Genomic DNA, 24687 nt, shown 5'->3' on the forward strand with positions numbered 1-24687 from the left:
AAAATTGCATGTGTAGTAGATGCCCGTTGTAACAAGTCAGGCAACACAGAGCTGGGTACCAGAAAAGTTAATCATCTCCATCTGCCGCTTCCAATCCCACCACTCAAGGTAGCCACTGTTAACAGGTGACAAACATCTTTCTGCACCTTTCCTTTGCTCACACACACAGATGGGCTCCGACGCTGAGGGAAGAGGCAGGGAAGGTTCAGGACAGGCTGGAGCAGCCAGGGGTGGCCATATGAACAGATGTTGCAGCCTGGAGAGGAAGAGTCGTCAGAGGCTGTAGGGGGGAGGCATGCAACTTCCCCAGCCGTTAACCCACAGCCGGTCAGTTTCGCCATCCATACGCCTCTCATGGCGGGCCCTGTGGTCTGAAGGCCGTCCAGGTCAGTTGACGAGCAGTGTCCTTTCCATAAAGCATCCTTGGGCTGGGACATGAAGAGGGTCTGCCTCTGGCCAGCTGGGTGACCATGCCAAGCCGTGGAACCTCTGTAATGAAGGGACCACAAGACCTCTCCAGTCCTTTCCGATTGAGGACTGTCACCCAGATTGTCCTAGTTGGAAGCTGACCTGCCGGTGGGTCCAAGATGTAGGAGAAGGTTTGGTAGGCCAAGCTGGCTTTAGTTGTGACCGAGAAAGGGTTCGCAGATGATATGTGTTTCTTGACCCCTCCAGGAACCTGGTATGAGAACACAGAATACCAAGAGCATTTCCAAGTTTGTTTGTTTTTTCACTTTTTATAAGTGAATAGGACCAGACATGTTATGCTCAGAGCTGGACTGGAATGTTTTTTTCTTCCTTGCCAAAACAAGAACCGATAATTAGAGCTTAAGTTATTTTCACGAGGCAAAACAGTGAGAGAACATGAACGGGAGACCAGAGCTGTTGCACAGTGGAGACCCGCCCAGGGTTCGACCCCTGAGCCTACAGTGGTGTGAGGAAAAGTATAAACCTTGCTTGGGCTTGCAAATCAGGGTCTGAGCTAGACCCTAAGAGCCCTCCCATTGTTAAATTCTGTAGTTCTGTTTTTCCTTTTTCCCATTCATTCATTCAACATTTTTTTTGAGTGCCTACAATGTATCAGTCATTGTAATAAGAGCTGGGGACATCAGTGAAAAATCAGAGAAACCCTCGCCCTTGTGGAGTTCAGAACTCCTTGCAAACAATCTCAAAACACAGAGACTTCCACTCTTTGTCACTATTCCAATAATTCATTCATTCATCTTTCAAATGAATTGATTTCTCCAGCATCCTCATGTCAATGGATAGGACAGATATTCCTGGCCCCATTTTCCCAATGGGCAGACCAAGAACTAATAAATACAAGAAGCATTAGCATGACCATTGCAACCTTTAAGGAAACACGCACAGAGGTGGAAAGGCCCAGATCTCACTTCCTAGAACCCCTGTCAAGCTCCTCTCATGGACTGGAAAAAAAAATGGAATGTATGGATTTTCTGATTAAAAAAAATTTATGTTTATTTATTTTTAAGAATGACAGAGACAGAGCATGAGCAGGGGAGGGGCAGAGAGAGAGGGAGACACAGAATCCAAAGCAGGCTCCAGGCTCCGAGCTGTCAGCACAGAGTCCAATGTGGGGCTCGAACCCACGGAACATGAGATCATGACCTGAGCTGAAGTCGGACGCCCAACCGACTGAGCCACCCAGGTGCCCCTGGATCTTCTGATTTAATACCAATAAGAAAGCTGAGTTTCCAGACATGACTGAAGGAGCAGTGGTGAATCTAGAAAAATGATACTGCAGTGAGACAGGTGAGGCTTCCTGACTCCTTGGGCAAATAAACACTGCCTGTCTTGCTCCGTTTCTCCAAAATGTTCACATCCCCCTTTGGCATCCCAAACCACACCGACCTACAGCCCTTATCCAGGCTGGGATACTGACACCTCCTCCGGGCCCACAGAGAGCCTGGTGGCCATTGAGTCCCTTCCATTGATGCCATCCAATAGCTGAGCCTGGCACTCCCTAAATTGCCCAGTGGGGCTTTTACAGGGCACTTAATAACTTACCCATGGCTCTGGTTCCCCCAGCTCCAGGCTCCCAGCCAAGTTCTCCGAATTGTTTTCATTAGCAATGAAAGGGCTTTTTAGCCTTGCAGCAGAATGCAGGGGCTTTTGTCTCCTTTCCTCACAGGGCAGTGAAGTCCCTTTCAGGCTGCCCTTCTCTCCCAGCAGGGCCCACCCATCAGAAGGCATCCAGTCCTGAATGTGGGCCTGCCAGGCCAGAAGGTGGCTCCCAACAACTCCCCAGGTGGTCTCAGTTGGCAGCATGAGCAGAACAGGTTATCTGAATCTAATCTGTTCCTAAAAGTGTGCTGGAGATTTTAGGGTATCGAGTATCTATAGTGCATTAATTAAAATGGGAAAAATAATAATGCGTTCCCAACCTAACCAAAAACCCCAACCAATAGCCTCTCAATCACTAAAACACTCAAACACTTATAAACAATCCACTAAGGAGCTCTAAATAATATAGATCAGTGGTTCCTAAAAGTGTGGTTGCAGACCAGCAAGCATCAGCATCCTGTGGAAACTTAAAAATGCAAATGTTCAGACCCCAAACTAAACCTACGAAGTCAGAAACTCTGGGATAGGGTCCAGCTGTCTGAGCTTTAGCAAGACCTGCAGGAGATTTAGATGCATGCTAAGGCCTAGGAACCACTGATACAAAGCATTGAACAATTACCTAACATTTGATGAACACATTGGTGGGTACCTTTGGGGTTTTTTGTTCGTGTTTAAATTTTATTAAAAAAATTTTGTTGAGGTATAATTCAACTATTACATTCAGGTGTACAACAGTGTTAACCTTTGTAAACGTTGTAAGCCAGTCACCACACTAAGTTTAATTACCAACTGCACCTTACAAAGTTAATACAAGATGATTGACTATATTCACTGTTCTGGACATTACAATCCCACGACTTATTTATTTTATAACTGGAAGTTTGCACATCTTGGTCCCTTTCACACATTTTTTCTCCCCAACACCACTCCCCTCTGACAACCACCAATCTGTTCTCTGGATACATGTGTCTGGGTTTTGTTTTGTTTTGTCTTGTTTGTTTCGTATTTTCGATTTCATACGCATGGGAAATCAGGTGATATTTGTCTTTCTTTGTCAGACTTATTTCGGTCCTAATACCCTCAAGATTCATCCATGTAGTCACAAATGGCAAGATTTCATTCTTTTTTTATGACGGAGTCGTATTCCATTGTGTGTGTGTGTGTGTGTGTGTGTGTGTGTGTGTGCATGCCACATCTTCTTTACTCATTCTTCCATCGATGGGCACTTAGTGTTTATGTTGTCTCATCTTGGCTATTGTAAATAATTCCACAGTGAACATAGGGGAGCATACATCTTTCCTAAGTAATGTTTTCATTTTCTTTGGATAAATACCCAGTAATGGAACTACTGGGTCATACGGTGTTTCTGTTTTTAATTTTTTAGGGGAACTCCATACTATTTTCCATAATAGCTGCATCAATTTGCATTCCCACCAACAGTGTGGGAGGGCTCCCTTTTTTTCACATTCTCACCGACACTTGTTATTTCTTGTCTTTTTGAGTGTAGCCATTGTCACAGGTGTAAGGTGATAGCTCATTGTGGTTTGGATATGCCTTTCCTGGATGATTAGGGATGTTGAGCATCTTTTCATGTGCCTGTTGGTGGTCTATATATGTTCTTTGGGAAAATGTCTATTCAGATCCTCTGCCCATTTTTTAATCAGATTGTTTGTTTGTTTGTTTGTTTTGTTATTGAATTGTATAAGTTCTTTATCTACTTTGGGTATTAGCCCCTTATCAGATATATCATTTGCAAATCTTCTTCATTCAGTAGGTTGCCTTTGTGTTCTGTTCACTGTTTCCTTCACTGTGCAGAAGCTTTTTAGTTTGATGTAGTCCCATTTGTTTATTTTTGCTTCTGTTTCCCTTGCTTTTGGAGTCAGATCCAGAAAATCATCACCAAGACCGATGTCAAGGAGCTTACTCCATATGTTTTATTCCAGGAGTTTTATGTGCCTGAGCTTTAGAAGACAAAAGCCTATTGATTCCCCTATGAGGCAAGAGAAGTTGCTACTTCCAGGACATACCCATGGGGGTGGGGAGGCAGGTGGAAATACAGGTACGCGGGTATCATTTATCCCTCAGTGAGCCTTAAAAGACACCACTGATTTCTTCATCAGGAGAAGCTGCTAAAGCCACCAGTTTGCACAGCACCGCACAGTTTTTCCACCCCAGAAAGGAGAGGAAGGCTCCACCCAGATCCCAGACTACATATTTGGAATGGGCAGACCCTGTCCACCCTCCCTTAACACACACACAGAGTCCCTTACCTGCAGAGGTCACCTGAAGCAGCAGTGTCAGGGTAAGGACTCCCTCACTATGCAGCTTCTTATGGGAAGCAGCACAAGTTTTTGTTTTGTTTTGTTTTTGTAAAGAATGCAACACATTCTCTATAATGATTATTTATAGTGATTATGCATAAAATTACAGTTATGGTTTAACACATAATACAGGAGAGACATTATGTGGTGAGGTCAGCCTTCCCAGGAGACAAAAGACTTGAGTTTTTCAGAATTTCTATTACGACTCCTCTAAACTGTAAGCCCTCAGTGGTCAGTGTCCCAAGTCTTAATCATCTCTGTCCTCCCACACTCAGACACTACTGGCCTCTGTAATGATTTAGTGAATTAACTTCTTTCTGCTCCCTGTTCTTTATTTAAGCACCCAAGTGAAGATTAAAGATAAAATCCTTGCCCAACAGGGGCGCCTGGGTGACTCAGTCAGTTGGGCAGCCCACTGTAGCTCAGGTCATGATCTTGCGGTCTGTGAGTTTGAGCCCCGCGTCGGGCTCTGTGCTGACAGCTCAGAGCCCGGAGCCTGCTTTGGATTCTGTGTCTCCCTCTCTCTGCCCCTCCCTGCTTGCTCTCTATCTCTCTCTCTCAAAAATAATAAACAACAACAAAAAAAATCCTTGCCCAACATGTCCCTGTGGACCTGTGGGAGGATGCACTTGTGATGTTTGCATCTGAAATGAGATCAGTGCCTAACTCCCAGAATTCTGTGAACAAAGGGGTTGAGAGTGTCCATAATCCTTCCAGGGAGTAAGAGTTAGTTGGCCCCTAAAAAGAGCCCACTGTACATGGCAGGTCCAGAATTGAGGCCAGCATCCATCAGTCCAATAGGGAAGTTTTCCTCAAAGAGGGAGGCCATTGTTTCTCTCCATCATTAGATACCCAGAACCATCTGAACTCTCACTCTCCAAATGTTTGCTGCAAAAACAAGACAACATTTTTACTCCAAATTCACTACGTGAATCAAACATCATCCCATCAGAGAATTGTTGTGGCTCCTTCAACAACGTTGAGGTTTCTGGAATCCCGGATAGGGGCTGTGCTATAGACACATCTCAGCTCTTAGTAGTAGAAGCACCTCTCACGCCCGTATTGTTCGTACATATTGTGAACATGTCTTGTAAGGAAGTTGAAAAGCCTGTGAATTAAGTAGCTAACTTTAAAAGACCTAAAAATCCCCATAACTTAGAAGAAGAAAAGTTGAGAAGTGATAAAGTATATTTGCAAGAGGTGAAAACATGACAGGCATAAATGTAGCCATGCACGTATCCCATCTAACGTGTGTACAATTGATTTCTGTGCACTCTGTGCATTAATTTTGGATCTTTAACAAATAATTTCAATATTTATATTACATTAAGGGACTGCCTATAAACTCCTCGAGGGAAGTTGTAATGCAAAATGGGGATCATATGAATGTAGGTCTAGGTGTAAAGCTATTTGCGATGTTTAGCAAAAGGATATGAAATCAAAGCAATTGTCAGCGAATTTTATCAAACAGCCAAAAAAAATTTTTAAGAGAGAGAGAGCAGGGGAGGGGCAGAGGGAGAGGGAGAGAGAGAATCTCAAGCTCTCTGGGCATGGATCCTCATGCGGGGCTTGACCTCACAACTGTGAGATCATGACCTGAGCTGAAATCAAGAGTCGGACACTTACCAGACTGAGCCAGCCAGGTGCCCCAAACAGCCAAAATTTTGGTTAACTGGAACCCTCAAGTAACCATTATATTTTTCTAAACTCTAAAATTATGAGGAAGAAGCAAGTCCCCTGACAATAAATTCAAATTAGGACTATAACCAAAATGAATGAAGCCAAAAGCCATCTCACAGTGCTGGAATATAGCACCTCAGCTCACACTCATAAACTACAACGATCAGTCCTTGCATCATGAAGAACCCTGATTAGGAAAATGGCAAGACGATCTGGAGATGGATGGCAGTCGCAGAACAGTGTGAATATACTTAATGCCACCGAACTGTACACTTAAAAATGGCTCAAACGGCCAACTTTATGTTATGTATATTTTACCACAACAAAAAAAGAATATGGCGAGTCATTGACTTTCTTGGTTTTGTAGGCATTATTCCAGGTGTTTAGTTAAGACTCTTTGGGGGCGCCTGGGTGGCTCAGTCAGTTGAGCATCCGACTTCGGCTCAGGTCATGATCTCACGGTCTGTGAGTTCGAGCCCCGCATCGGGCCCTGTGCTGATGGCTCAGAGCCTGGAGCCTGCTGCGGATTCTGTGTCTCCCTGTCTCTCTGCCCTTCCCTGCTCATGCTCTGTCTCTCTCTGTCTCAAAAATAAATAAAAAACATTAAGAAAAAAAAAATTAAAAAAAAAGACTCTTTGGTTGCAGAAAAGGAAAATTGTAAGGAAGCAGGGGTACATTGCAGAACCCGAGGGCAGGAATGCTAAGAGGTCTCGGGGAGGAATAGAATCGGGAACTGAAGGGCCATGGAGACTCTTCTTTGTCTCAGCATTTGTCAGTGATTCTGTTTCACCCACATGCTCTCTACAGCTTGGTTTCTCTGTCTCTCTGGCCCGCTGAATGGAATATGCTCACTGCCTTCCTCTCTCCACGGCTCCCGAGTTCACTCCTCATGCTTATCCTCCCACATTAAGAAACTTGCAGTCTCCCACTCCCAGCTCCATATTCCGAAGAAAGGGATGCTGATTGGCATCTCCTGGCCAGGTGGCCTCCCCTGGTCCAATCAATCCAGGGGTGGTACAAACATGCCAATTTTCTCTGGGGAACCCTGAATGATGCAGCATGGGATACGTGGTTTTTTGTTTTTTGCTTTTTGTTTTCATTTTACTCTGTTCCTTCACAGTGCAATACAAGAGTCAACTCCTGTAAATAAAACAAATCTCCCAATGGAGGTCAACTATTCAGCATGCCTAACGATTTCTAGGTTTGCCTTAACTGAACGAAGTCTGAGCTCTTCATTTTTGATCGCCAGGGTGAGCATTTTCATTTTCCCCTTTACATTTGTTTTATAAAATAACCACTGCAGGGGCGCCTGGGTGGCTCAGTCGGTTAAGCGTCCGACTTCAGCTCAGGTCACAATCTCGCGGTCCGCGAGTTCGAGCCCCGCGTCGGGCTCTGGGCTGATGGCTCGGAGCCTGGAGCCTGCTTCCGATTCTGTGTCTCCCTCTCTCTCTGCCCCTCCCCCATTCATGCTGTGTCTCTCTCTGTCTCAAAAATAAATAAACGTTAAAAAAAATTAAAAAAAAAATAACCACTGCAAATATAATTAAATATTTAAGTAATCATCCCCAAACTGTGACATTGAAAAAAAAATAACAAAACTCCAGAACAGAGCCGTTGGCTGGCAAGTGACTCCACCGTGTGAGAGCTGGAAATGTTCATTTTTCTTAGCTGATGCACGAGTGTCCGAATTTGGCATACAGCCCTCAGTTGAGGAGAGTCAGTTAGAGGGTAAAAAGGAAGTTTAGGTTGTCTTAAACCCCAGCCATTAACGTGGAGAATAACCTATGCTAAGTAGCAGTGAGATGTAAGTATATAGTAAGTCTCAAGCCAAATTTGGCAAGTGACCAAAAGCAAGGCAAGGAAGGCCATAGAAAGACTGAACCAAGGACAGATTATGTCTGCTTTCCGGAGGAAGGGTCCTAGGGATGCCATTTGGTCTGGGCCTTAAAGGATGGGACAAATTCTGACACATAGATAAAGATTGTTAGTGTTTTAGGAAGTCAAAGAAATAATATCCTTTTTTTTCCTCCCTCCTGAGTTTTGAACTATTTGAGACACAGACATAGGAGTCTGTCTGATGGAAATGAACATATCATTCTTGTTATTATAGAGCTGTTAAGATAACATGACTAAAGTCTGTGGCCAGTGGGTTTATGAAGGCTTAGCCTCTGAATTAGACACATTCCCCGGTCTGGGGCCCAGTTGGATGAATGCTTTAAAATGCACAGCAGGGATGTCAACCAGAATACAGGCCCATCCTAAAAGAGGAAGGGGCTGGGGCCAGTGTGCTCAGGTCTTTCTCTTAGAGCCACCTACCAGATTATCACTTCTGAGATGAAGACTAAGGGAGAGGAAGGGAAAGGGTGTTAACAGTTATCTAGGAGAGGGAGCTTTTGTTAGCTAAGACATAAATGTGTGTTGTTGTTGTTGTTTACAACGAGTGTGTATTATTTTCATAACAGGTATTATTTGTATACTTACAAATGAAGCCATTCCCTGGAGGACATTTGTTCTGTGCTTTGAGGCAGGGGTAGCATTTACCAAATGACTTGTGAGCTCATGGTTGCATACCCTGAAATTGCCTCTACAACATGCACTCTACCCACTTCCCTTACCAGTAGAACCCTGGTTTTGTCCAGGGTGCCCAGGTCATAAGAACCCTGGTTTTGTCCAGGGTGCCCAGGTCGTAAGACTTGATTTTTCTGAGCTCCTTCACAGTTAGTAGCAGTCATGTAACAGGGTTTGGGGCAGTGAGATATAAGGGTATATCTACTGAATGGGCTTCCAGAAAGACGTTTTCCTGATGAAAGGAAAAGACTCAGTCGCTTTGCGACTTTTGCCTTTTGTCCTTGTCCTTTCTCCTGCCTGAGACACAGATAGACTTGACATCTGGAGCTGCAGCAGCCCACTTGTGACCATGAGGACAAAAGTCACATGCTAAGGATGGTGACCCAAGGAACTAGACAATGTTGGGGTCCTTCATGACATCATAGAGTCACTGTACCTATTCTGGTCTGCTCACCTCCAGATTTCTTATTGTGGGGGAAAAATATATTTAGTTAAACCATTGTCAGATTCCTGTTACATGCAGGCAAATGCAATCCTTTTGTATGCCTGCCCATGTACATCATTGATTGATTACTACAAATGTCACATACCTGATCACATAATTTCAGCTTATGTTCGTGATAGTAAGCAATGCTTATTCAATATTAAACAATTATACAACACTAGCATGTGTAACTTTGATCTATGACCAAAATAAGAAAGCTTTAAATACAAAGAAGGATCTTGAGGGTCTGAATGGTATCTGAACCAAACACAAATTTAGACCACTTTAAAGTGAAGATAAGCAAACTGAGCTTTAAGTTTCTAAAAGAAAAAAAAATCTAGGTGTTTGTCACCCCAGATGAAACAATGAACACTCTTTAGAGTAGCCTAATTTAAGAGGACACAGATATCACACAACATATAGCTTCACATCCTTTCCAACTTTGCTCTAATGTACCTGGTCAAGGTGGGACTTTTCACAGCACGCAGCACTTCAAGCATAGGCCAGAGCTGCATCTGACAGACCTCTCAGCCACAGCAAGGCTGTTTCCAAAAGAAAGAGAGGTGACTTTTAAAAGACATACAATATTTAAAACACAAATACATAAAAGACACAAAACATACAGGGGCGCCTGGGTGGCGCAGTCGGTTAAGCGTCCGACTTCAGCCAGGTCACCATCTCGCGGTCCGTGAGTTCGAGCCCCGCGTCAGGCTCTGGGCTGATGGCTCGGAGCCTGGAGCCTGGAGCCTGTTTCCGATTCTGTGTCTCCCTCTCTCTCTGCCCCTCCCCCGTTCATGCTCTGTCTCTCTCTGTCCCAAAAATAAATAAACGTTGAAAAAAAAATTTTTTTTAAAAAAAGACACAAAACATACAAAAATTTAAAACACAAATAGATAAGACACAACATATATTAAAACTATTTAAAAAGTTTTATAAGGGGTACCTGGGTGATTCAGTCAGTTGAGCATCTGACTCTTGATTTCAGCTTGGGTCATGATTTCAGGGTCATGGGATTGAGCCCCGTGCTGGGCGTGGAGCCTGCTTGGGATTGTCTCCCTCTGCCCTTCTCCCCTGCTTGTGCGCATTCTCTCTCTCTCTCTAAAGTAAAAAAAAATAATGAAAATGCTTAAAATTTTTCTAAGAACATGAAAAATAAAGACATGTTTTGCTTGAATTTTTTTTCCTTATGGAAATTCCTCTGCGAGACCTTTACCACTGCCTTCTTTAATACCAGCTTGCATTACAGCAGACCCATGTCCGCTGGTGTTCTATTGATACATTATCATTCTTAATGTATTCCATGGTCAAGGTTAAGTAAGTTTGGGAAACTCTATCCTAAACTGGTAAGATCTCTAGTTTAACCTAAGAAAAGTTTAAAAATCATAGTCCAAGGGACACCTGGCTGGCTCAGTCAGAAGAGCATGCAACTCTTGATTTTGGAGTTATGAGTTCGACCCCCACATTAGGTGTAGAGATTACTAAAAAAAATAAACTGAAAAAAAAACATAGTCCAAGAATAGGAGTTGGTGTGGTCTAGGAAGTCCAGGTTAACATGCACAAGGAGAACCTGCTAGTTGTCACTTTGATTCAGCTTTCTATTGCATTTTTTTATTTATAAAAAAAATCAGATTATGCAAGTAGGTCATGTTCATTGCGAGAAATTCCAACAATGCAAAAGTATACAAAGCCCTTACCTGCTGGACTGTACACTCTGCAAGGGTAGGCCAGAACCATTTTATCTACGCACAGTAGGGCTTCAAAGTGGCAGCACGCCCCTTCCATGGCTAACAGGCTAAGGTGTTGCGTTACAGGCCTCTCCTATGCAGAATTTTAACAAATAAACTTTTAATTTAAAATAGTTTTAGATGTTCAGAGAAGATGTACAGAAAAGAGTTCTCATATACCCACACCCACCTTCTCCTGTTTTGAATATCTTCCTTTAGTATGGTACATTTGTCACAATTAATAAACCAGTACTGACACTGTATTCAGATTTCCTTAGTCTTTACCGAATGTCCCTTTCCGTTCAACATCCCCTCCAGGATGCCATACTACATTTAGTCACCAGGTCTCTTTAAGCTCCTCTTGGCTGTGACAATGTCTCAGACTTTCATTGTTTTTGATGACCCTGGCAGACGTGAGTATTGGTCATGTATTTTGTAGGATGCCCCTCTTTAGGGATTTCTCTGATGTTCTTCTTGTGATTAGACAGGGTTAGGGTTTCAGGAAGGAAAACCATAGAAGTAAAGGGCCATCTTCATCACATCACATCAAAGGTATGTATTACCAATATGACATACCACTGTTGCTGTTGACCTTGATTCCTATGCAGATTTAACCATTCCTCATAGACTGCTAAATGGAACCTTGTGCCTTTCACATCAAGGTGAAGATCTGGTTCCAGTTCATAATAGTCAGTGTCCCCAGTTAGCTTGGACTTGGGCAGCCTAAACACAGAGATGATTCAAAAGAGAGATGTGTGACCTTCACACTGGCCCTGAGCACGGGAGGAGATACAGGGTGGAGAGGAGTCAGGATGACCTGCCCGCTCCTATAGTGTGCCAAACCCATGAGGGAGGCTAGCCAAGGGCAAAGGTCAGCTGCCAAGCAGGGCCAAGTGCCCAGGCCTCTTCCTGTTCACTGGGGATGACCTTTCCTGGTACAGCTTGGATTTTCAACCTCCTCTCTTCTGCAGTGCCTTCCTGAGGGTGACTCACTCCCCAGCACTCTCAGAGGCAATAGGAGTCCAGGAAAGCTAGTCCAGAATACAAGGAAAGGAAAAAAGAAAACAGGAATTAGATTTGACAGGTTCACCAGAAGATGTCTACCCTGCCCTTCTGTTACACTGCAAGGTTTTGCTGGATTCTTTCTTGCAATAATCAGACAAGAATTCAAATTCGTTTTCCTTGGATGGAATTACAAGTTGGAATGTTGTTTTCCCCTCCTCTTTATTCTGATATGTTATTTAGTTCAAGCAACTGACTAGACCACACAAAACAGTAATAAAATTATGTTATATAATTGTTATTTTAGGCAATATGTTTAAGCATTTTGCAATGTATCAGGAGCTTTGCTAATTATTTCATATATATAGGGCATGTAATTCTCAGGAACGTTTTGCAGTTGTTGGCTCTAATTTCTAGATGATTATATGTGGCACAAGAAGGTTAACTAACTCGCCCAAGATCACATAGCTAGTAAGTAGCCAGGAAAGACAGAAACACAGTCTGACTCCTCACACCATATGCTATACCACTTAACAAACCAGAACTCCACACTTCTACACTGCTCAACAAACCACAACATAGCTACTCACCAACAAACCACCACTCCGTGTTGCTACACTGCACAGCACGTCCCCATACCATACAGTAGTGTCTACAATGCTCTGAGCAACTTGCTAGGAATAGGTGGATACATAAAGCAGAGTCCTGGCCATAAAGATCTCACTGTTGGTCCCCTTTTCCCCCAAAAGTGCAGGGGATCCAGAAGTCCCCACATGCCCATGAGCAGATTCAGGGGTGCTGGGAGAGTTGGCTCTCTAAAGGAGACCTAGGTCAGGATAAAGAACTTCAGCCTGTGGTGATTTTGAGACCAAAGGAAATGGCATGGAATTGGACCATGATCCAAAATAACAAACAATATTCGAAATGTTGAATAGTCAATTCAAACCATTAGAAAAGACATACACCCATCAAGATGGAGGATAGGCCAATCTAAATAGTGGCAGCTAGGAATAGGTAGGAGGGGGTGGAATTAGCCCCCAGACAACCCACAGAGAGGGAGGGGTGCATGCCCAAGAAGCCCCTGTATCACCACAGGATCACCTACGTGGCCTCTATGCCATCATGAGGGGCACCAGAAGGAGGAGGAGGGTTGGTTGGATTTTCCGCATCCACAGGTGTTATTGTGTGCTGGAAAAAACACTAAATGTTACTTGTGTTTTCATTAATATTGTGTTAGCTAATAAACCTATAAATCTATTTTAGCCTATTAGCCCAACATGCAGATTTTATTTATTTATAAATCCAGCAATTTTTGTGTTAAAATGAAAAACACTCACTTGCCATTTCTCTTTGATTCGTTCTCAGTTTATACGTTTGAAAGATTCATTTTTCCCTAAATGTCAGACACATTTACACACTTGATTCCTTAAATTCCTTTAGAGATTTCAAACCGTAGTCAGAAATATAACATATCTGATTCTCCCAAGAACTTCAAACACCAAACAGCAGATGATAAATCTAAAAAATACCTTCCTGATTACTCAAGTAACTCACAAATTGAAGCAGATTTACGAATTTAATAAATAAACCAGATTGACTTTAATCATTTTGAGGCATCTAAACAAACACACCGTAGACGAGCAGCACAGAAATTTAAAACCTTGGCGTTGTACTTACTTAAGCACAATTTACACTAAGTTATCAATGTTGTTGATTCGTTACTTCATCTGTAGTAACACATTACTATGAAACCAAAGTCTTATTATATTGACTGGAGTCAATGGGCTCTGGACTGGTGACCCCCCAGGGCTCAGCCCTTGGACTTCTCGTTTTCTGTATCTGCACTCACTTCCTGGCCATCTCATCTAGTCCTATGCCTTCAAATGCCATGCATGTGCCCGTGACTCCCTACTGTGCACCTTCGGCTCCAGTAGGCATTAATGTTGCTCACCCGTATTTCTGGTGCTTCTTTTGCCAGGAACACAAGACAATTGTACTTTCTCACCCCTTTGGGGTGAACTGTGGCCACGGGACTTATCTTGGCCAAGGAAATGTGAGTAGGAGTCATGGGCCACTCCAAGGTGGAAGCATTTCATTGCGGGTGTGAGGCTCTCCGGCTCTTTTTTTCCCTCTGCCCACAGCAATAGTCCAGGTAGGGGAGCCTCTGTCAGTCTGCATTCCACAGTGAAAGTGATAAGGAGCAGAGCCCTTCGCATAAGAAATCCAGTGTGAATCTAGTGAGAGTGTGATTGTTTGTCACTGCAGCCTTGCCTTGCCCGTCCTGACTAGTATTTATCAGTCTACACCTCTCTCCTGAACTGTAGATACTAAGTCAACAGCTTCACGAGGATATCTAGATGGATATTTCAAACCTAACAGGACCACAACTGAATTTCTTTTATTTTTATTATTATTATTTTTTAAATATTTATTCATTTTCGAGACAGAGTGCAAGCAGGGGAGGGGCAGAGAGAGAGGAAGACAGAATCCAAAGCAGGCTCCAGGCTCCAAGCTGTCAGCACAGAGCCGGAGGCAGGGTGGGAACTCACAAACCTCGAGATCATGACCTGAGCCAAAGTCGGATGCTTAACCGACTGAGCCACCCAGGCGCCCTACAACTGAATTTCTTATTTCCTCCCTAAAAACCCTGCTGTTCTCAACCTTCCCACCTCAGGCGGATGTCAGTTCCATCCATCTCATTGCTTAGGCCAGAAACTCAGAGTCATCCCTGTCTCTTCCCTGTCTCTCACATCCTATGTGCAATCCATTAGCAAATAAGAGTGGCCCTTCCTTCAAAATACATTCAGACTTGGGGCGCCTGGGTGGCGCAGTCGGTTAAGCGTCCGACTTCAGCCAGGTCACGATCTCGCGGTCTGTGAGTTCGAGCCCCGCATCAGGCTCTGGGCTGATGGCTCAGAGCCTGGAGCCTGCTTCCGATTCTGTGTCTCCCTCTCTCTCTGCCCCTCCCCCGTTCATGCTCTCTCTCTCTCTGTCCCAAAAATAAATAAAAAGTTGAAAAAAAAAATTAAAAAAAAAAATACATTCAGACTTGAACCATTTCTCACCAGCTTCTCTGCCACTTGCCCTGACCTAAGCCGCCATCACCTCATGCTTGGATAATTACAACAGTCTCCCAGCAAGGCCCGCTGCTTCTATTCTAGATACCTGGACAGTCTTATTCTTAACACAGCAGATACTTTAAACCAGCGAAATCATGCCCCAAAGCCCTGCAGCAGCTCTCCCTCTCACAGTAAAAGCCAAAGTCAGTATGATGCCCTACAAGGCCCTGTCTGAGCAGTTCTCTCAACACCTCCCCGACCACAGCTCCTGTCACCCTTTCCCTTTTTCATTTCACTCCAATCACACTGGCCTCCTTGCTGTTCCTTGAACACACCAGTACGTTCCCGAGTTAGGGCTCCTGTCGTGCTCTTCTCCATATAGAATGTTCTTTCCAGATACCCACTTGGTTAACTTCCTCATCTCCTCCAGTTTTTGCTCAAATCTCATGTTTGCAATGAGGCCTTCCAATTTCAAACTGCGTACTGCCCACCTCTGGATCTCCTGATCTTTTCACCCTGTTCCACAATGTTTACTACCCTCTAACCTACGTGCATAGTCTCCTTCTTTATCTCGTTTATTTATTTTTAATTTTTTTAATGTGTATTTATTATTTTTGAGAGAGAGACAGAGACAGGCAAAGCTCAAGCAGGGGAGGGGCAAAGAGAGAGGGAGACACAGAATCCAAAGCAGGCTCCAGGCTCCGAGCTGTCAGCACAGAGCCCAATGTGGGGCTTGAACTCACAAACTGTGAGATCATGACCTGAGCCCAAGTCGGATGCTTAACCGGCTGAGCCACCCAGGGGCCCCTAGCCTCTTTCTTTATTAGGCTTATTGCATACTGATCTCTCCTAGCTAAAATGTAAGCTTCGTGAGGACAGATGTTTTTGTATTGTTGTTTTGTTTTGTTTTGTTTTGTTTTGTTTTGTTTTTTTCCTTCACGGCTACATCCCAGATGCCTAGAATAGTGCCTACAATAATAGCCACTTGATGAATACTTACTGAAATAATTGGTTGAATTATAAAATACATGAATTATGATCTGGGACTGAAACGCAGGGTCAAAGTTCTCTTTCCAGGGTGATCTTGTCCCAAGCAAGTATTGTTTTGGACTAAGCTGAATTGCTACTTCCTGGATTTTACTGGTGGTGCCTAGGTGCTAACTAAATCTGACTCTGATGTGTGTATGGTTTGCATTAGCATACAGAGCATTTTCTGCAAACACTATTTGAAACTCTTAATTGCTTTGCCCTTGAATGTACTATATTTCACTTTTTTCCTTTGAGTATCATTATGTACTCTTGTTTTGCACAGATTTTTTTTCCCCAGTGCTCAAGTTGTTACAATTTGGCCAATGGGAGTCCCAGAAATCTCTGCAAGCATTTTTGCTTCTTCACAACAGTGAGACTTTCTAACCCATTTCTGCTTTCTGCTCCAAACAGAAGCCTACTCTCTGTCAGCTACTCTCCAATGAACCTGGTTCCTTTCAGTAGAAAATATTAGAGACCAAAATCTTGCTGCTATGGGGATCCACACCAGATTTTTCCTATGACACAAGGGGAGGCAGCATCACTATCAGATCGCTTTACTGACAGATAGATGTGGTATATCTTTCAAAGTTTCCATCAAGCAGGATCCAGGCAGAAAAACAGAAATCACACTACAGAGGGGCGCCTGGGTGGCTCAGTAGGTTAAGCATATGACATCGGCTCAGGTCGCGATCTCACAGTTTGTGAGTTTGAGCACCGCATTGGGCTCTCTGCTGTCAGTGCAGAGCCTGCTTCAGATACTGTCTCCCTCTCTCTCTGCCCCTTCCTCACTCATGCTTGTGCTCTCTCTCAGAAATAAATAAAACGTCAGAAGAAGAGGAGGAGGAGGGGGGAAAGGAGGAGGAGGGGGAGGGGGAGGGGGAGGCGGAGGGACGCCTGGGTCCAAATCTATTTCGGCTCAGGTCATGATCTCAAGGTTCGTGGGTTCGAGCCCCGCGTGGGGCTCCACACTGGCAGCACCCAGCCCGCTTGGGACTCTTTCTCTCCCCCTCCCCCACTTGTGCTCACGCGCTCTCTCTCTCGCTCTCTCTCTCTCAAAATAAATAAATATGAATTTTTTTTTTAAAAAAGGAAATCACACGAGGAATTTCCACCAGATGAAATATAATATAGGTAGTTGATTACAAAGGTGTTAGGAGGCTGGGGGCGGGTGGTTGGGGGGCCGGTAGTGAAAGGGAAAACAAGAATGCTCAGGTAAACCAGAGATTAATAACCTGGCAGCTACCACCGGGCTGGGGAGCAAATGGGAAGAGGTGGTATTTCTAGAAACCAAGGCTTCAGAGCAGGGCTCCGCAGAGCTGACGCCTGGACCTCTCTCTGCAGGTGCGCGCTTGGTCCTCCAGGAGGGGCGCGGCTCCGTGGGAGCTTCGCGTCTGGGGAAGACGTAGCTGGCAGGCGCTGGCCCCTCGGAGGGGCTGTGCGAGCCTGGGGAGCGCAGGTGGGGCTGCGGAAAGAAGCTAGAAGCTGGAGCTGTCTGCTGCTGTCAGTCATCTCCCAACAGGAGGTAGGAGCAGGGAAGAAGCCCTCCTCCCCCTTCTTCTGCCCCACCAGTGCCTCCCGGAACCGCAGGAAGCTGGCTGGCAAGGGAATGTGGGAAATGTGGGAAGTGTGGCTCAGCCCCAACATCCCGGAGCAGGGAAGGGTGGGCCGGGAGTGGGTGGCAATAGCCGGATAAACAGCACGAAGGGGCGTGAGGTCGCCAGGCCTTTCCAATTAAACTCCCGCTTCTTCCAGTTATTATTTTTTTAAATCTTGTCCTGGGGTAAAATATTTTTTGACTTACCAGTTCTCCACGTGTCATATCTCTCATCAATTGTAATATGACATCAACTATATACGTATACGCTTTTATATGACACTGTATTTAAATATCCATCGAACATCAATGGCCACTATTACACACTACTATCCGTTTCTGTTTTTCTCAGAGTCTGACCTGGGCTGGAATTACATTCCCTTTCTCTCTCTTTCGTTGCGGTAAAATAGACATAATATAAAATTTACCATCTTAATCGTTGTTAAGTTTAGTAGTGTTAAGCATATATTCATATTGTAGTGCAACTCATCTCCAGAACTCTTTTCATCTTGCAAAACTTAAGCTCTGTATCCATTAAACAATAACTCACAATCCCCCTTTTTCCCCTTCTCCTCAGCCAATGGCAACCACCATTCTACTTCCCGTCTATGAATTTGCTTACTCTAGGTAACTGGTATTGGTAGAGTCGTACAATATTTGTCCTTCTGTGACTGGGCTTATTTCACTTCGCATAATATCTTCAAGGTTCCTCTGTGTTGTAGCATGCGTCAGAATTTCCTTCCCCTTTTTTTTAAAGATTTTATTTTTAAGTTATGTCTACACCCATTGTGGGGCTCAAACTCATGACCCAGAGGTCAAGCCTCACATGCTCTTCCAACTGAGCCAGCCAGGCACCCCTGGAGGCCTTTTAATATTGTTATGTGTATGTGTACATACTCCACATTTTGTTTATTCATTCATCTGTCAACAGATACTTGGGTTGCTTCTACCTTTTTGGCTGTTGTGAATAACACTGCTATGACTACGGGTGTACATTTCCCTTTACTTTTATAATCCATATATGGCTTTTTGGCCCCCCATTCTACAGGAGTGGTTCTTAACCCTGTCAGACATAGCACTTTCATTCATCCAAAAATGAAGCTTAAAAAGAATATAGCTTACCTATCACATAATTTCAGGAAAATCAATGTAATGGAATAATATATATTTTATTGTAAATACATACCCGGGAATGATCCCACAGGGTATGTAATGAAATAACTAAATGTTTGCACATTGTACATCAATGTAGACTGTCTCGGGACATCATTTTGGCAATTCAAATACTGCAAGTACTGTTGCTTGGTGGCATGATTTCCTAATATGGGTCACATACATTTAGTAACGTTTGAAACGGAGCAATCATTCTTCAAGGTCCACAATAACTGTAATCATAGACACAGTGCATATTTGTGTTGGGCAAAAAAAAAAAGTTGATGCTTCTGTCTAAAACAGAGTTAGGTTCTTGGCTCAGATCATTTTAAACAGATTATTCCCTTTGTGGATATTAAACAGGACATTGAAACTTCATGAAGGACACAGGATGGTTTGTTGTGCAGAATGGCGCAGGGATTTACAGGACATCAAGCATCTTTGGCCAGTGCCCACTAAACGCCAGTAGCACTGCCTCAGTCATGATGACAGCCGAAAAATGCCCCCATTCGTTTCCAAAATTCCCCCCAGGAAGCAATATCAGCCATGTTAAGAGCTGCTCTTCTACAAGTAAGTAGATTCTTGATGCCTCTGTTAAATCTCACCACGATAATGCTATGTAGCTTTGGCAGCCATGAAAAAAACACCTTGCAGACTTATGAGTCTAGTTGGCCAATTAGCGTGCTCTGAAACCCACTGCCAATTTTGTGCCAAGGCCATGCTTCCCATAGGTTTCTCCCAGCCAATGGCTGCATGTAGTGGGGATACTAAGGCAGACCTGTTCCTGGGAGGCTCGAGACTCCTCTGACAGTTGACTTTGACTGAGCTTCCCCATAGCCTTGTTGAACTTTCTTTAGACTGCATGGCAGACATTTCTACCCACCTTTCCTTCCCTCTTTCCTTCATTTGGGTCAGACTTGCGTGGCCTTCTGACAGCTGTCCTAGCTCACAGTTGCCTCTCTATTTTCTCTCCCATTGGTATTTCCTGAATAAAATCCTTGTACATTTTATTCCACCTTGGCATCTGCTTCTTAGAGGATCTGGACTAACACTGAACCACAAAACCTCCATGGCACACAACCGTGGTGTTTATCACTCTCATTTCTGAGTGGCGGGGGTCAGGTGACTAGACAGCTCAGCTGACTGGCTGGAGAAGTCTGTCTGGTAGTTGATCTAGGATGACCTCTGCCATGATGACTGAGGACTCAGCTGTGCTCCACATGTCTCATATTTCCCAGTAGGCATGTGATAGTGCTCACACAGGCACAAGAGGAAAGCTGCATGTGTAAGCCTATTTCAAACCTCTGCTTGCCTTGGGTCAGCTATACCAATTGGCTAAAGAAAACCATACAGCTGAGCCCAGACTGAGTTAGAGGACCCTGAAAAGTAAGATAACAAAAAGTCAGGATACAGGAAGAGGTGAAGAATGGGGCTATTTTCATAATCTACCACCGTGTCCATGCATGTTCCCTATTAGTAAAACACCATTCTTTCTCAGTTTATAAAAAAGTGTACCCTCTCTTACAATTTTCTGTAACCACATCATTGCAGAGTAACTTGATAGAGAGGAAGTCTGAAATGCTGAGTACTTACCAACAGACTCTGAGTTATCCACATGAAGCTATTTAAACTGGAGAAAAACTTCCATTACATTCACTGTCAAGTTAAAGTCATCTTCTCCTCCCCTTGGTGACCTAGTGCTGTGACTGCCCATGACAAAGATTAGCTCAGCTACAGACAGCAAATAATCTACATTTTCTTTGTGCATTATAGTGACTGGTTGAATTTTCAAACCCCTTCCACACAAAAATGGAGAAGTCTGGGCATTATTATTTTTAAAATACATTTGAATGAGGGGTGCCTGGGTGGCTCAGTTGGTTGAGCCTCTGGCTCTTGATTTCGGCTGAGGTCATGACCTCACAGTTTGTGAGTTTGAGCCTGTGTTGGGCTCTGTGCTGACAGCGTGGAGCCTGCCTGGGATTTTCTCTCTCTGCTCCTCTCCTGCTCTCGTGCACGTGTTCTCTCTCTCAAAATAAATACATAACTTTATAAAAAAATTAAAAAAATAAATTTGAAAGAACTCAAGGTTATCCATGTGATAACATCACTTACTTGCAGGCCAACATTCTTTCTTAAGTAGGAGGAAAATCTGTCGTGTTACAGGTCAGGAGCCAGGAATTACATCTAAGCCTAGGTTCACCCCTAGCCGTGGGCGCTGAGTAGAAGCATCATTTGTCATGTGTGTCCTAGAAGGAGATGAGTGGAGAACCTCAGCTGTATCCCACAGTGACCTCTCTCTCACTGCTTCAAGCTTTTGTAGCCCATCCCTTCCAGTAATGGTACTCAAATCCCTTGCGCAACAAAATCAAGAATGGAGCTCTCCTACCCCATGCACTTCCCGTCCCCCATCATTTATGCCCTCTTCTAAAAATAATTACTGTTTTATAATCTTGAAAACCTGTTAGCCGGAAGATAAGGTCTCAAGGGCAAAACAGTTAACATCCATACACTCCTCACCTAGTTTTATCAGCCATTAACGGCTTGCCTCCCTCACTGCTTTGCCCTCTGTATATGTATACACACTCGCTCTTTGCCGAGCCATCCGAGAGGGCTGTGCAGACACCATGACACCATCCCTAAATACTTCTCCTCACTCTCCCAAGAATGAGGCCATCGTCCTACTATCCAGAACATTGTTGCCACATTTAAGAAACTCAGCATTAGGTTTAACATACGTGAAATTTCCCCAGTGGTCTCAAAAGTATGCTTTGCTTTGCTTTTATTTCAGATTCCATTGGATTTGGTTGTTATATCAGATTAATCTGTTAACTGGAAGAATAAGAACATATATAGATGCATTCGTCCTACCCCAGTGCTACAAAAATAAAATTTTCAGGGTTGGAGCCCTGGAATCTATCCTTTCTAAACTGTTTCTAGGTGATTCTGATGAGAGTCAAGTTTGGGCACCATTGAGTTCTACTTGTATGGTTAGTTATCTTTTCAAAAGTCCACCACTGTTTCTCAAACAGACCTCAGAGAATTATAGGGACTGGCTTAATAAGTTCTTGGGAGAACCATAACCCATTCTAATTAATATCCATTTCCTACCCTACCCTCTAATCCCACCTGCTTCTCTTAGCGTTGGACAGGTGGTGTGGCTTATGATAGTTCAACTTATTATTTTTTTACTTTACCATAGTGTGAAATTGATATGCACTCAGTTGAAATAGTACTTCAAATTTTAAATTTGGATCTTTTCCTGGGCTAGCAATATGCAGTAAGATCCTCTCTCACAACGCTGGGGCAGTGGCAGCCCCAGCTCCCAGTCAGCCACACAATCAAGAGGGTCAACAGCCAATACACTTAACAACCATTCTGCACCTATGCAATCATTCTATTTTGTGTGCCAGTACAGTATTCAATCAATGACATGGATAGGTGATTTTGCTCGGCTGTAGGTTAATGCAAATGTTCTGAGTACACTTAAGGTAGGCTAAGCTAAGTTATGATGGGTTATAATTTTGGTATTTTAAATGCATTTCAACTTATGATATTTTCAATTTGGGGATGTAACCCTGTAAGTCAAGGAAGATCCCTACTCAGTAAGAAGGACTTGGTTTATAGGCTTCGAAAGCCTAGCCCTAGACTTTTTCTTGAATTTCTCTTTCATTCTAAAGTCTGTTAATTCAGTACCTCGTAAATACTTTTTTATTGAATAGTGGGGTGGGGTAATGCAGGAGAAGAGGAGTGGCTTGTTGAAATGTAGGTTCCTAGGCCATCCTCCAGGCTCAGGAATATGCATTTTGATCAGGTCCCCAAGTAACCTACACTCCTTTTTTTTTTTTGTATTTCACTCTATGGACCTTACAGAGTGATTTATATTCAGTAAGCCACTCAGTAAACATCCAGTGGTATTATTGAATTAAATCTCTACCCTTAGAGGGGCGCCTGGGTGGCTCAGTTGGTTAAGCAGCCGACTTCAGCTCAGGTCATGACCTCACGGTTTGTGAGTTCAAGCCCCGCATCAGGCTCTGTGCTGGCAGCTCAGAGCCTGGAGCCTGCTTTGGATTCTGTATCTCCCTCTCTCTCTGTCCCTCCTCTGCTCGTGCTCTGTCTCTCTCTCAAAAATAAAAAATAAATAAACATTAAAAAAAATTTTTTTAAGTCTCTACCCTTAGAACCTTTGTCCACAAAACACAGACACCCAACTAATTTACATTCCCATCTTGTAACTCATTTCTTCTGATGCTTTTATTTCACTGTTCTGTTTAAGAAGAACATGTGAGTTTACATAGCTTTAGTTTTTCTCTAAAACCATAGAAACATTATTTCTGTTTCATCCTACCTTTTACTCCCACTCTGACCAAATTCCCTTTTAGTGTTGACTCACTGTGTTTATCTGAGTCTGAACCTGAACTTTTGGTTCTAGGGGCATTTTTACGACCCCCTTTTTTCTTTTCCTTCTTTTTTGTGGGTAGAGATGATATTGAGGGGAGCCTTGAGGAAGAAGGACTACAGATTACAAGGTCACCAGTACTTTGACTCCACAATGCCATGGCACACTAAGGTATCCACCACAGAGGGAAAGTACCTTATTCATTATTTTGGATTTTCACCTTGCTTGGTTTGTTTGTTCAGTATTCTAATCTATTTGAAAGGCAAATATTCTTTTTTTAAAAAAAATCACATTGCATTTTCTACAAAGCTGTGTTTTGCTGACATGGAAAGAATTAGACTAGAGTTTAACTTTTTAAATAGAATTATTAGCTCTAATTGCTAAACTATCTAGTATCTCTCAGTAAAGGTACAGAAGTACTCTAGAATCCAAATTTGCCTGTGAGGGATACCATTTTCCTTTTTCAGTCCATTTGTGGCAGAAAATAATTCCCGCTGTGTGATTCCAGTGATGCCATGATCATTCAAGTGAAATAATGTGGAAATACTGAACTGGCATCTGATGTGAAATTCGAACTGAGATTATTATCTCTTTACTAGCAGAAGCCTGCAAGTGTGTATAATACAAACCATCAACCAATACATAAGTATATTGGAAGTGAAAAACAGTCACTTTGACAATGTAGGAAAAACACCATTCTTGGCACTTCATAAGTAAAAAATCCATAGCATTGCTTTCGTGAGGGAAACAAATTCTTCACGATGGATGATGAACGATGCAGTCATGGTTTTAAGAACATGACTAAATGATCCCCAAAACTTTCTAACAGAGGTGTCTAAAGAGACATCAGAGTGAAGGCATTTTTGGGAATAGTGACATATGTGTGCAGCACTGTTCTAGAATGCATGCACATTTGAGCTTTAAGGACGTTACTGTGGATCAAAGACGGCAGCAAATTTTTTGCTTCTCCCCCTTTTAGAGGTGGAGCCTAACTCTCTTCCCTTGAATCAGGACTGGCCTTAGTGACTTTCTTGGCCACCAACGTGTGAAAGAAGTGATAGTGTGGAACTTTTGAGGCTAAGTCAGAAGAAGTCTTGCAGCTTCTAACCTAGATTTCTTAGAACACTCCCTCTGAGGGAAGTCAACCGCTATGAGAAGTCTGACTACACTGAGAGCGCTATGTTGTAAGGAAGCCCAAGCTAGCCACACCGAGAGACAGAGAGACAGATGCTCAGCCAGCCCCAGTTATTCCAGCCACGCTAGCACAGGCACCACTGGTGTGACTGAAAGATCTATCTTAGACATTCCAGCCTCAGTAGATGTAATGTGGAAAAGAAGCAAGGATCCCAGCAGATAGCCAGAAGTGAGGCCACAGCAATATGGCCTTGGTTGAGCTATTCCAGCCATCTCCAGTCATTAAGCCACCCCAGCCAAGACCTAGTCTGAATTTCTGGCCTACAAAATCATGAGCATAAGAAAATGGTTGTAATTTTATGCCACTATGTTTTGGAGTGGTTTGTTACATAAAAATAGATAACTGGAACAGATGTAGAAGAGAGGGTTTATATTATTCAACTATTGCCACAATGATAA

At 43.4% G+C, this 24687-nt stretch overlaps 2 long non-coding RNA genes across 2 annotated transcripts; one reads left to right on the forward strand and one right to left on the reverse strand.

Moving 5' to 3' along the window:
- Positions 1-155: 155 nt before the first annotated feature.
- Positions 156-10132, reverse strand: LOC123384486. Its single transcript, XR_006595630.1, has 3 exons — positions 10082-10132; positions 9595-9680; positions 156-679 (listed from the first exon to the last, which is right to left on the reverse strand). It is a non-coding gene; the product is annotated as an uncharacterized LOC123384486 (long non-coding RNA).
- Positions 6722-20566, forward strand: LOC123384487. The gene is made up of 3 exons (XR_006595631.1): positions 6722-7336; positions 17294-17474; positions 19062-20566. It is a non-coding gene; the product is annotated as an uncharacterized LOC123384487 (long non-coding RNA).
- The last annotated feature ends 4121 nt before the right edge of the window (positions 20567-24687 follow it).

This window comes from Felis catus, chromosome A3, assembly GCF_018350175.1.
Source record: "Felis catus isolate Fca126 chromosome A3, F.catus_Fca126_mat1.0, whole genome shotgun sequence".
NCBI classification, from domain to species: Eukaryota; Metazoa; Chordata; class Mammalia; order Carnivora; family Felidae; genus Felis; species Felis catus.